Source organism: Arvicanthis niloticus, chromosome 25, assembly GCF_011762505.2.
Source record: "Arvicanthis niloticus isolate mArvNil1 chromosome 25, mArvNil1.pat.X, whole genome shotgun sequence".
NCBI lineage: Eukaryota > Metazoa > Chordata > Mammalia > Rodentia > Muridae > Arvicanthis > Arvicanthis niloticus.
In genome coordinates this window covers 20,440,303-20,454,015 of record NC_133433.1, presented here as the reverse complement: position 1 = coordinate 20,454,015, position 13,713 = coordinate 20,440,303, and positions in this window count along the sequence as shown.

Here is a 13,713-nt window from a genome sequence, read left to right as displayed (position 1 = left end):
CCACCAGTGGCTGGTGCCACTGAGTGCACGTCTCTCTGACTGCCCACAGTGAGACTTGAAAAGGAGTTCTCTATGGAGCTTCTGAGGAAGTTACTCCAGTAAAGGAAGTGCAAATATAAGACAAATATAAGCACATAGAAGTGCAAATATAAGACAAATATAAGCACATAGGAACTATTCCTTCCAAAATGCTTTAACATAAGACTAAAAGGGGGTTTCATGACATGGTTCAGCAGGGAAAGGCACTACCTTTCATAAGCCTGAGGACTTTGTTCAGTCTCCAGAACCCACATGGCAAAAGGAGACAGGACTCTGCCATATCCATCCCCGCCACACACACAATAAATTAATTAATTTAAAATAAAACTAATTAAAAGGCTAAGGGTATACCTCAATAGTAGTATCTGAACAGTGTAAGTATAGTAGTTCTGAGGAGGAAACATTTCCCCAGTGTAAGTATTACAACTCAGAGGAGAAAGGTACCCTGGCAGTCAGGAGCCAGGAATACCAGAGAGTCACACAGCACGACAAACCTCACACAAGAGATTTACCAGGACAGACACTGGAAGGCAGCTGCCTCTGCTCTGGCCAGAAGCAGCAAAGACCTAAGCAGAAGGCAGGTCCTTGGGGTTAGCTTTCCAGGGTAGCCTGGGATTTTGTGACCTTATCTTGGGCTTTATTTATTTATTTATTCCTGTAGGGTGAAGCCTGGCTACTTTTCTACCTCAAGGAGCTAGAAACTAGGAGTGTGTGTGTGTCTGTGCGCGCGCTACTGAGGCTTGAACCCAGGAGCTCATGAATGCTAAAAAGGCACATTCCTCCCTAGCTCTCCATTCCCAGACTTTGTCTTTTGGTTTCCTTTTTTCTTTCCCAGTGATTTATTTATTTTTGTTTTATGTGCATGTCTATATGAGGGTATCAAATCACTTGGGGCTGGATTACAGACAGTTGTAAGCTGCCATGTGGGCACTGGGAATTGAACTGGGGTCCTCTGGAAGAGCAGTCAGGGCTCTTAACTGCTGAGCCATCTCTCCTTACCCTCAGTCTTTGGTTTCTTTCTTTCTTTTTTTGAGACAGGGTTTCTCTGTATAGCCCTGGCTGTCCTGGAACTCACTCTGTAGACCAGGCTGGCCTCAAACTCAGAAATCTGCCTGCCTCTGCTTCCCAAGGCAGATCAGATCCCAGATCAAAGGCGTGCACCACCACCGCCCGGCTAGCCTTTGGTTTCTTAAGACAGGCTTTCACTCCATAACTCAGGCTAGCCTCAAACTCATGACAGCCACCTTTTCCCAGCCTGAGGTTGGGATCAGAGATGAGAGCCACCATGCTGGGCTTGGTTCTTTTATTTTTTAATAATTTTCTGAAATATATCATCCCTCCTTCCCTTTTCTCCCTCCAAACTCGCCCATGGACCCCCCCCCCTTCCCTTTGTTCTCTTTCAAATGCACTGGTGGCCTTTTTCTCTAAACATCGTTGCATATGTGCATGTGTATATTCGTAAGCTGTCATCTTTTTGAATGAGTACCTGTTCTTTCTTCCTTGTCTCTACAGTTGTGTTACTGGGACTACTTCTTCCTGCTTTGATCTGAGGCACGATCCTTTTCATAGGATAGGTGCAGAGGATAGGTGAACTGCATGTGTACTGTGTGTCCGGGTTACTGTGCCTGTCTGTCTGCTAATGCTCCTCCACCCACACTCCTTTTGGTGAGATGCTTGCTTAACAGTACTCAAGACCCCATCCGTCTGTCCATCCATCTGTCCGTATAAACAGACACCTCTGGTGAATGACAGCAAAGTACTTCCTGTTGCAATGCACGGTCACATTGCCAACAGCCACCAGTTATTAGATGTAGTTTCTGAGCTTTGAGCTGCTGCAGAACTGCCAAGTAAGCAGTGTTAAGTGGAATGCTTTAAATGACAATTTTGTGAGCATAGAAAATAAAATACATTTAAAGTGACCACCACCAAAACCTGCTCCCACTCCCTTGGCTGCTGAGGCCTTGCAGTATGTCCTCATGTAGAGCTGCCTGAGGCCCGGTGTTCTCCTGCCCTGTGCTTCTCCTGTCTGTATTTTCCCCTTTGATTGGCCTTGTTTTGTTTTGTAGTTGGCAGTGCCAGCTATTGGACCCAGAGCCTCTCACATACTTGGCAAGGACTCTACCTCTAAGAATGTCCCTATCTGATTTCAGGATCAGTTTTTTATTCAGTTTTAAAGGCATTTGTATTAGAATTAAATTCATATGTGATACAACTTTTTAAAATGTTGAGACTTTGACTGACATGGTGTACATTTTTAATCTTAGTACTTGGGAGGCAAAGGTAGGTGGATCTCTATGAGTTCAAGGCCAGCCTGGTCTACATAGTGAGTTCCAGGTTTGCCAGAGCTATTCAATCCTCATATTATTAAAAAGGAAAACATTTATATTTTTCTATACTCACACAATACATGTAACACCAGATATGTGAGTCTTTCATGTAAAATTATTATAACACAAAACACTGAGAATTGGTACAGATCCCACAGATTAGAGGGGATTAGTCTCTCAAGACTGACTCCATTTCAGATACCAGTAACAAGAAGTGAATCCTCAGACTACCTATGCTTTGTTCAACCTGGCTATAAAGCAAAAATTCCCTCTCTTCCCCGAGTACCATAATGGATGTAATAGCTCACGTAACCCTGAGATACACACATTTACTGGTTTATCACAATGGATATGGAACAGGACATAGATGAACACCCAGATGAAGAGTTACATTAGATAAGATTTGTGGGAGGCATGGAGCATCATGCACTCTCTAGGCAAACTGTTCTCTCGGCACCTGAGTATGTTCACTAAGCTAGATCTCTAGAAGGACTTCCTAGCAGGGGATTTTAATGAGGCTGGGTCATGAAGGCATGATGGGTCATTAACTCATTTGCTAGCTGCTAGGGGATGAGAGTAAAACTGGAAGCTCCAAACTTCTAAGTGACTGGTCCTTAACCAGAAGCTCTCCAGGGCCCCCTCAAGAGTCATGTTATCAGAACACAGGACACTCCTACAGCCTGTGAAATTTAAAAGGGTCGAGGACCTCCACATCAGGAACAAGAGTCTAACACAAATACAACAAATATATGACAGATGCTCTCAAGGACGCTGGAAGTTCTCTGCCAAATCCCTCTTTTTTAAAAATGTATTATATGTTTTCTGTATGGCTGTTCTGTCTGCATGTATGCCTGTACTTCTTGAGTACTGGGATGATAGCAGGGAGCCAGCACACACTGGGACTCCTAGGGGTTTTATTGTATTTTGAGATAGGGTCTCACTGGATGGCCCAGACTAACTTTGGGAACCGTTGATCCTCCTACCTCTGCTTCCTGAGTGCTGGAACTGCAGATATGCACCACCATACCCAGTCTTGCTCATTCATATATACATACACATACATACATACATACATACATACATACATGCCCAAGGAGCTGGGAGATGGGGTGTATTTTCTTGAGCTGAGGAGCATGAAGTTTTAAGGAATGTTTGAGGATATTTTGACACACGCTTTCTGGACAATATTCAGTGGCATGTGACCATCCTTAGCAGAATCCATGAATTACCACTGGGCCACACCCCTGGCTTCTGTGCTACTACCCCAGATTTTTCTTCTTCTTTTTTTTAAAGATTTATTTTTTATTTATATGAGTACACTGGCAGTTGTCTTCAGACACAGCAGAAGAGGGCATCAGATCCCATTACAGATGTTTGTGAGCCACCATGTGGTTGCTGGGAATTGAACTCAGGACCTCTGGAAGAGCATCAGTGCTCTTAACCGATGAGCCATCTCTCCAGCCCCCAGATTTTTATTCTTTAACCTGCCCTGTCCTAAGACACCTTCTTACCTTGCAGACATGTTCTTTCAGTGTGTACACTGTGTTCTTGACTTTGTCTCATCCTTGGTGATTGCTTCCTGGGTGTGAATGTGGGTTGGGTTTGTGTCCCTAGTCAGTTTGGTGCTTCAGAGTGCCATCTGTGACACTGGAGGATCAGAGGCCTGGCAGGGGGACCCTTTGCAATCTGGTAAGTGGGGACCCACAGGTTGTTCCTGAAGCTGACTGTTGCTAACTCACAACCACATTTGTTCATGGAGTCATCAAAGGAGCAGCACCCGGCTCTGGAGCGGGATGCCTGCATCGGACAGCTTGGGACTAAGTAGGAAAACCATAGCCAGTGAGGGAGGCTTCTGCTGATACTCAAGTGGTGACTAGGCAAAACCAGAGCCCACTGAAGCTTTTAGTCTGCCTTTAACTCCACGAACAGACTCAGAGGGCACAGTCACTTCAGAACAGCAAGGCAATATCAGGATGCTTTCTAAAGAGGAAGATGTGAAAATTATTGTTTTAGGCTGGTGAGATTGGACAGCAGATACGAGGTGTTTGCTGCCAAGACTAACCAGCTGAGTTCTATCCCTGGCATCCAAATGGCAAAGAAGATAGCCTCTGGTAATTGTCCTCTGAGTTCCACTAGGGCACTGTGGCATTTGTGTACACACACACACACACACAAAGATGTAAAAATGTTTTAGAGATCATTGTCTCTCTTTCCCATCCCCCACCCCCAAACTGATCAGTTTGATTGATGCCTGTATATAACCACACTCTCTTAATGACTCCAACTTCCTGCCCAAGGACACTCACTGAGTTGTTTTTCTGAGTGTGAGGGTGTCTCCTGTGTAACTATTTTACACACAAATGCCCTCTGGATTTTTCTGGCAAGCAGCAGCACTCGCTCAAGGCAGGGAAAGGATCATTGGAATTGGAAACGGGATCTGTGGTCTTGGAATGGCTTCTGGGGCAAAGCAAGTAACATTTCTTGGGCAATAAGCAGTCTGGGAGTTTCAAAATTCTACTTTAGCTGCTCTTCAATGCTGTTTCGTAACCAGAGGTCACACCTGTTTATCACCAAGGATGTTTCATCTGGCCAACAAAATATTGTGGTATTTCGATGTTCCCTCTTCCTGGAACATCCTATGTGCTGTGTCTTCAAGGAGACCTTTTAGCAATGATCCAAATCCCCAGCCTTTGACCAACCACCTGAGGGCGCTTTGAATCCCAAAGGAGCTACAGAGGGACAGTCCTGGCAAACAAAGACTGTTCATTGCTCTCTTGTTTATGAACACTGACAGAGGGCTTGTCTAAATCATGTCAAAGGAAAAGAAAGGAGAGGAGAGAAGAGGAAAGGGGAGGAAAGAGGAGGGGAAGAGAGGGGAGGGGAGAGGAAAGGAGACAAGAGGAGAGGAGACAGGAGAGAGGGAAAGAGGAAGGGAGGGAGAAAGAGAGGAAGGAAGGGAGGGAAGGAAGTAGGGAAAGATAGAAAGAGGGAGAAAATAAAACCAAAGCAGGACAATGTCACCACAAATGGTGTGACCCAAGGCCTAGATGAAAGCACAGAACTTACGGTCTGCCTTCCTGAGGTTTGTGGGTACAGGAAGAGAGCCTTGAGTTTGTCCTGGTCACCCTACCCTTTTGCCACTTCACAAACTTCTATTAATCCTCTTACCCTATTCAAATGCCTCATCCTTTCTGAATTTTTCTGGGCCATAGCCATGACCTAGAAAAATGAGTCAGGCCTTCATCTGTGATCATAAACATTACGTATGCTTTTGGTCACTTTACCCGTTTTTACTGTGATCTGTTTACATGGCCCTCTTCCCCAACTGCCAAAGGTAGACTGGCTCATTCTTCCTTTTACTGCTAGGACATGGCCAAATGCCCGGCATTGTACTGTTCTGAAAGACAAGTCTTTTTGGCACTGGAAACAAGGCACCTGGTTGTACGTTTATGCTCTGCCGCACAGATATGCCTGATGGATGGAGCAAACTGGGCTGCAGGGTTGGTGTGGGTTGTCCCTACCCAGAGGAAGGGGGAGCTTTTCTCAGCACCTGGCATGTACTTGCAGGGCTACATCTTTCCTGGAGAAAAAAGGATTACTCAATATATACCATGACACCAACTAGCCTTGCAATCCCACCAACCGACTGAGAAATCGGATCTGGAGGCTTCAAGAATGGCAGGCTATGAAGCAAATAAACATGGCTCAAGGCATCATGACTCCTAGGGAACCCGGTCCACTCGGAGCTGGGCCTGGAAGTGCACATGTGTAATTCCAGCACTAGGGAGGTAGCAGAAGGAGGAGCATCAGGTTAAAGTTAGCCTCAGCTACACAGCAAAGTTGAAGACAACCTGTGCTACATGAGACCAGGTCTCAAAGAATGAAGTTTCCACCACTCAATAGTCAAGCCTATAGTTATCCGAGGGCACTTCCTGTCAGTGATGAGTAACAGGGCCTTGAGAGCATGGTGTTTTTCCTATCATACTTACCCATAATTGCCACTTTAAAAAATGTAGAGTTATACAGTTATAGCCAAGGGTTAGTCATCTAATGATTCAACAAACACTTTTTGAAAATTTAGCACTGGTTAAATGTTTACTGTGGACCAGGCACCTACAAACGGTAATGAAAACTCCTGATTTTTAACACTTGTTTAGTGAAAGTATTTGCATTTTTCTCTCTTTTCCTTTCTTTTTTGAGACAGGGGATATGTAACTCAGACTGGCTTTACTCACCACATAGCTGAGGGCGGCCTTACGCTTCTCTTCCTCTACCTCCCAAGTGGTGGGATTTTAGGCATTCACCACCATGCCTGATTTACAGGTTTTTTATTTTGATTTGTTATTCCACTGATTTGATATAATTTATTTGTGTGTGTGTGTGTGTGTGTGTGCATACACACATCAATCCTATGAAAGAGTGTGTGTGTGCATACACACATCAATCCTATGAAAGTCAGAAGACAACAGGCAAAGGTTCCTTCTCTCTATTTACCATGTGGGGCCTGGGGAATCGAACCTAAAGCATGAGGCCTAGAGACAAGCCACTTCATCGGCCTTTCATATCTAGAGAGTGTCTACCGTTCCATTCTAACAGAAACTGCAATCGTACCTTTATCCATTTTGTTCTTCGGTTTCCAGGGGTCCCTTAGCCATTCTGGAGGGGTGGCCACTCAATGTTTCATAGACTTGACACATAAAATTATACACGTGAGCCCGGCAGTGGTGGCGCACGCCTTTAATCCCAGCACTTGGGAGGCAGAGGCAGGCAGATCTCTGTGAGTTTGAGGCCAGCCTGGTGTGCAGAGCAAGCTCCTGGACAGCCAGGGAAGACAGAGAAACCCTGTCTCAAAAAACTGAAAAAAAAAAATCTGTATTTTGGTTTATATTGCATATACATATACATATTATACACATGCACTGAAGATGATACCAGGCTATTCCTGTGATAATGTCATACTCCATTGTGGAAAAGGGCTGAGGCACAGGCTGTTCAGTGAACTAGGAACACTTTATTTCTATTACAGGCCCTAGGACGGTGCCTAGAGAATGAATCCTGCCTGTGAGCATCTCCCAACGCTAGTACACCTAGGAGTTACCTCATCATTTCTTTTGTCTTCTCTTCCTCTTTCATCTAATCCTGTCCCTTTGCGTTTCCTACCCCCTTTTGCTGTCTATTGTACCAAGGGAAGTTCAATAACATCTTAGTTTTTTAGGGCAGGGTCTCCCGTGACCCAGGCTAGCCTTGAGCTTGGTAAGTAAGCAAGGATGACACGTACTTCTGATTCTCCCTCCTCCTCCACTTGGGAGTAGTGGGATTATAGGCATGTGCTATGAGCCCCAATTAATTCATTTTTCGTTTTATCTCAGTGTCTGGGGCATACAACCTTCTTCCTTGATATATTGTGCACCACCAGACTCCTGTTTCTCCTCTGGCTTTATAATATAGAACTCCTTCAGTTTCTTACAGGAAAGTTAATGAATAACACATAAATGAGTACAGAATAGAAGAGGGAAAAAGAACCTTTACTTTTATATTTAATTTGTTTTTTAAAATTGAAACAATTAAACAGTGGCCCAAAGCACTGGCTGCCCTTGTAGAGGACCCCAGGTTTCGTTCCCATTATCTACATGGTGACTCACAACTGCCTCCAGTTTTAGTTCCAGGGACTCTGATGCCCTCTTTTGGCCTGTGCAGGCATCAGTAATCAACATGGTGTGCATACACATACAAAGGCAAAACTCAAACACATTAGAAAAAAAAACATTTAAACTTTTTTTAAAGTTTTAAAATAAACATGTCAAAAAATCTTCACATGGAATTCTCCACTATGCTTGACTGTTTACACATTCTCACTTTTAAAAAATGGTTTTGATTTGAGATCACACATAATTCAAAGTGGCCTCAAACTCTCTATACAGTCAAGGATAACCTTGAACTCTCAATATTCTTGCATCCACCTCCCAAGAGCTTGGATCATGGATTTTTGCCACCATACCAAGCTTCAAGTTTCCAATTTTTAAATTCTGGGTTCTAAATTAGTCCATACTATTTGGAGACCTTGTTTTGAAGAGCCAGAGAGATTCCTCAGAGTGTAAGGGCACTTGCTGCTAAGTCTGACTACACAAATTGGATCCCATATAAAGATGGTATGCCATTAATATCTGCAATGAAGAGAACAGTAAAAGTGGTTCCCCTGTTTCAAAATACTAGCATCTAAAACTTGATCTTGCAAAGTCAACTGTTTGAGAAGAAAGTGGTGGCTGCTGATGACCTATGTTTAGATCCCTAGAACCCAGGTCAAAAACCCAAGTGTGATGGTAGTTCACATTGATAATCCCAGCAACCTGAAGACAGAACAGGAAAATCTCTGGGAAACATGTGACCAGCTAGCATGGAGTATGCCCTGCAGCAGCAGAAGCAAGCAAGTCTCTGCCTTTCATTTATACTGTGGCACATGCACGCGCACACACACACACACACACACACACACACACACACACACACACAGAGGAGGGAAAGGAAAGGCTTCTTGGATGTTTTGTGTGGATATTTGGAATGTGAGGCTCACTGGGCCCTGTGGCTCACAGTTGCCGTGTTTTGTTGGTTGGTTTGCCTGTACACGTGAGAGGAAACGGCAGGTGTTAGATGTGCCTTACTCTGGCTTTAACTGAAATGGAGTATCTGTAACTTACCAAATTGGAGTATCTGTAACTTACCAAATTGAATTTTGTCTTTCATCGCTTGCTCTCACTGGACTATGAGCTGAAGTGCATGGAAGGACTCTTTGCTAGCCTATAGACGGCCAAAACGCTTGCAGTAAGTTGAAAGAGAACATTTGAGTATAGCAGGTATAAGGAGAAAAGAATTAAGCTCCTTTATTTATAAATGGAGGATTTTTAAAAATATATATTTATTTTTATTTATTTATTTGTGTGGTTATGTATATCGATGTATGTCTGTAGTGAATGAGTGTATGGGTATCTACGGATGACAGAATAGAGATGGTTCTGGTAGACTGTCAGTTTTGAGCTACCCAGTGTAGGTTCAGGATTTGAACTCAAGACCTATGAAAGACCAGCAAAGATGCTTAATCTCCTCTTGAGTCCTAGAAGGTTCCCCTCCCCCCAAGGAGTTTTTTTTTTTTCTTCATTTGTTTTGTTTAAAAAAAACAACAAACTACCAAAAGCATCAAAAGAAGAGCCCAAGTCATAGAAACACAAGTGTACAATCTTGAGAGAAGCCCGAGAAACGCAAAGTAAAATAACAGTAACATTGTAATTCTGCCCATCTTTGTGGTTGAAGAGTGATGGCTTCCAGGGTGGTGAGGAATAGTTAGACATTTAGCCTTGACCTAAAAATCTCATGTTTGGGAACCTAATCTGTTAAAAAAACAACCTCCACACCACCTAGGCTTTAGATTTTCATAGGAAAGGCATGGAAGAGCCCACTTGGTTTTAAACAAATTAACAATATGCTTTTGAAAAAAAATTTTTTTTTAATTTATAAAGTTAAATTTCTGCTTTTGAATGTATAAATTCCTGCTCTCCACAGAATTATTGATTACACATTACAGAAGCTGAAGGCGTCACCAGAGTGGGGCTTATGAGTCATCTTCGATGATACCAAATTCAGGTTTTTGTGTCACAATGAACTGAGGAAGGCACAGAGAAGCCTTATTGGAAGTGTAGTTATTGCAAGTAAGCACACAAAATGTGAGTTCCAGAGTGGAGGCGGGCTCAAGCAAGCACATGACTCAAACACCCTCCTGAGTTTTAACTACAAAACAGAAATGAGGTTTCCTTGATCATTCCTCAACTGGTGTAGATGCCTGACATCTTTAGCTCAAATACTGTCATAGTTGCTTCTGTGCACTGTCCCATGCTCCTCTGGTAAATGTAGTGCCTAAGACGCAGTTCATCAAGTGGTTTGCCACATCCCCAGGCCGTCAAATTCTCTTACCTAGAGTGCATATGTGTCTCCAGGACAGTCTTCTGCTGGGTTCTCTTTCTCAGCTGTGGTCAGATTTGTTTTGTTTTGTTTTGTTTATTGGAGAGGGGTTGCGAAATCCAATTGATAATCATGGGTAGTTGTAAGGGGCAGGGTTTGAGGCTGCTGAATCCTGGAATTAACCTTCCTATGACTCATTGTAGGCAAGTCTGACCCTGCCTTCCCGCCTCAGGAGTGTAGTTAAGTAAAAGCATTTACCTAACACACTCATGGTCCTGACTCTGATTCCCAGCACCATAAAAGTGAAGGAACAAATGCCTGGATATGTTCAACACTTACTCCCTGTCAAATAGAGGCAGGTTGGAAGAACCTGATTTGCTAAAATTCTGCATTAAAATGTAGGGTCATGGGAGGCTGGAGAGATGGCTCAGCAGGTAAAAGCATTTGCTGCTCTTGCAGAGGATCTGGGTTTGTTTCCAGTACCCACGTGGCAGCTCACACCCGTGTGTAACTCCAAGTCCAAGGGGTCTGACACTACTTTCTGGCTTCCACAGCATCACACACATCACATGCACAGTCAACCACACGTGCAGGCAAAACACCTATAAGGATAAAATAAATACGTCTTTTAAAAACCCTTAGGTGAAGAATTTTAAATGGAATCAGGTACACAGTAAGATCCAGTTTATCAAGGGCTGCACAGGCAAGACCCTATTTCAAACAAAATAAAACTTGGCATGGTGGTTTATACCTATACACCAACCTTTGAAGGCTAAGGCAGGAGGATGCTTTTACTTTCAGGCCAGAGTGGGCTACATAGTAAGATACTGTCCCAGGAAATGGGGGTGGGGAGTGGGGACAGACAGACAGAGAGACAGACACACAGAGAGAGAGAGAGACAAAGAAAGAGAGACAGAGAGACACAGGAACACAGAGAGACAGACAGACACAGAGACAGAGAAAGACAGAAAGACAGACAAAAACAAAGAGACAGAGACAAACAGAATTCAGAGCTTCATTCAATGCTACTTATGCCCTAAACCAGGCTCAGACCTACACAAAACTTGAACCCCATGTGCTAAGTTTAAAAAGTGAAAGTTCAGTGCAGCCCAACAGTTCACACCCCCAATCCCAAGGTAATCAGAGTTGTTAGGTTTAAAACCAGGGATCTGTAGCGCTAAGATATCCCCAATATTTCAATTAAAAAGACATGTCAAGATGAAAAGTGGAGAGAAAATGTACTCACTACAGCCATAGCAGAAAGAGATAAAATGACCCTAAGTCTGACTTCAAGTACTGACAAAAGCTATAGGTTTAAACAGAGGGTAAGGGGTGTGCACAACTAAGGTGTGGCCCCAGCCTAGTCCTGGGAGAGCTGTGGAGACTTCTTGATTGCTTAAGGGAATAAGGTGGTTCTCCCAAGATCACAATTTTTGTTGCAGGGTGTGGCCCCCAACCAGGATAATTACCCTGAGCTGCTCTGCTCTGGAAAGTTCTGCAGTTCTGAGAATCTAAAATGGCTAGAAGAAAGATTAAAGAAAACAATATCTCTATGCCTTCAGCCAAAGAAAAGGAAGCCTGGGGGCGGGGGGTGGGGGGGAATGAAGGCAAAGATGGCAGGCTTTCAATAATGATGTAGGTCAAAATAAGAAGAGAATGTTTTTTAGCAAACATGGTTTCTAAGTACATGTCATATCAGCACAAGGGGAGCTGATGCAGGAGGATTACTGTAAGTCCAAGACCAGCCCGGGATATAAAGTGAGTTTCAGGTCGACCTGGGCTAGTGTGAGACCTTGCTTAAACAAACAAAAGGGAGTCTTGTACAGAGACATACATATATGTATTCCTAGCTCTTGAGAGGTGGGTCAGGAAGATCAGGAGTTCAGGCTACCAAACAAATTCAAAGACAGCCTAAGCTGTACACGAGATTGTGTCTCAGGAAAATAAATTTTAAAAAGTGAACAGTCAAAAGGGCCTGATAGAAGGGTATGCACCCACAGGCCATTCAGGGTCACAAAAAAAATTCTGATTTTTCTCCCCTTAAAGCTGAGTTTTCTGTCAAGTTCATAGAACTGAGAGTAACAAAAGAAGAGGGAGCCTTAACTGAGAAAACGCCTCCATCAGAGTGGACTGCAGACTAGTCTGTGGGGTATTTTCTTTATTAATGATTGGGGTGGGCGGGGTCAAGTAACTATGGGCAGTGTTATCCCTGGGCACGAGGTTCTGGGTGGTACAGAGAATCAAACTGTGCATACTGTGGAGAGCAAGCTAGCTTTGCATCAGGTCCTGCCTCAAGATTCCTGCCTGAGTTCCCTCAGGGATGGACTGGGAACTGTAAGCCAGGTGTGGCATCCAACGCCTCTACTCCCAGTGCTCTGAACATGTAAACAGGAGGGGCCTGGAGCTCACTGGCCCTACCAGCCCAGCCTTACCTTGCCTGGCCAAGGTGGCTCAGCAGTTAATAGCACTTGCGGCTCCTGCAGGAGAGAGACCCAGGTTCAGTTCCTAGAACCCACACGGTGCTTCACAAGCCTTCAGAACTCCAGTTCCAGGAGATCTGGCACTTTCTTCTGACCTCTTCGGGCACAAGGCGCACACATGATGCACACACGTAGATGTAGGCAAAATAATTATGCATGTAAAATAAATCTTAAAAAAAAAACAAAGCCATATGTGGTGGGTCAGGCCTTTAATTCCATCACTAGGAAGGCAGAGACAGGTATATCTATGTGAGTTTCGGGATAGCTAGGGATATGTAGTATACCCTGTCTCAAAAAATGAAATAAAATAAAATAAAGGAAGGAAGCAGCCCCTTTATCTTAGACTACAATCATATGTCAAAATTTGCATCTTTATTTTGCGATTAAAAATTATAATGGCTTATTATATAAATTCTTAAGTACAGTCAGGAAGAAAGTGACAGTCAGAATGAATATGCTTTAACATGCATGTGGCCCTAGACCCGATCCCCAGCACCTTTCAAAAGACAAAGAAGCCTACCACACACAGTACCCCTTTTTGGTAGAGGGGCAATGAAACTGACTCAGGGCCTCAACTACTGAGCTACACCCTAGCCTGATCTATGCACCTCACAGGGACCTGTGTTTGTCAATTCCCTTTATTATCTAACTGCTTCTCTGTCCTCTTTTGTGATCTCTGCTGAAATTACATCTCCTCTGGCTCTTCTACTTAACCTTCATCAGCCCACTTTCTGTCTCTGCTGGCAAGGGCGGGTGAGGTCACAGAGAGGTTTCTAGTCTCTTAAGATGACCCCAGCTCCTAAGCCTTTCTCTGTTGCCGATTTGGGGACCCCTGCAGCACCACCCTCCCTCTCTCCTATGTCCCACTGACCCAGGAGCTCCTAAGACAGGATGGTTCATGACCCATGACCTATGTT